Here is an 830-nt window from a genome sequence, read left to right as displayed (position 1 = left end):
CATACAGCTCATGGACCAAAACCAACCCACCTGGGGTTCCAGTCCGGCCCACTTGATGCATTTTGGAAATTAAACACAAACACAAACACTTTACGTTCAGGAAATTTTTGGTAAATTATATTTCATTAAGTATGAAGATTAAGCCGATATATTTGTACTTTTTTGCATGAAAACAAAGAGGAGAAACACGTCATTGTTATCTACAGGTAATTATTTCATGATTGTGCTGGTCCGGCCCACTTTACATCTAATTAGGCTGTATGTGGGGCCTGAACCAAGGTGAGTTTGACGCCTCTGGTTTAAAACCACAGTTCAGGACTGGATGTTGAAAATAACGAGTGTTGACTTTCCATTTCCGACAGATTCCACTTATACAAAAATGAAAATTATACATGTCGCAGCAGTGCATGATTTTTATTCTCACCTGCAGAGAAAAGTGCAGGAAAAAAAATAATAGAAGTTGAAAAAAAAGAAAAAACAGCAATCAGCTCTTTTGTGTTCATTTATGTCCTGTGGTAATAATAGCGTTTCCAGGTAACTATGCCGTTGGAGCTCTGGATATGAAATCAAGTTTGTCTTACAAGTGGAATTTTTTCACATGATTGTGATTTTTCATTCACGGCATGAAGGAACAGCATGTGATTTCCCGCCCAGTATTGTACGGTATGAGTGCAAGCCAAAGAAAAAAAAATTAAAATAAAATAAATCACTGCAGGCCAAAAGTACAATTTTAAACCTACAATGTGTCTGTCAAACAGAAGCTTCAGTCTTTTTCCTCTCAGACAGCCTGCAGGGCTGGAACGCGGTCCTGTGGAGAAGAGACATCAATG

This window comes from Cynoglossus semilaevis, chromosome 20 (assembly GCF_000523025.1).
Source record: "Cynoglossus semilaevis isolate Cse_v1.0 chromosome 20, Cse_v1.0, whole genome shotgun sequence".
Lineage (NCBI taxonomy): Eukaryota > Metazoa > Chordata > Actinopteri > Pleuronectiformes > Cynoglossidae > Cynoglossus > Cynoglossus semilaevis.
Note: the sequence above shows the minus strand (reverse complement) of the source record.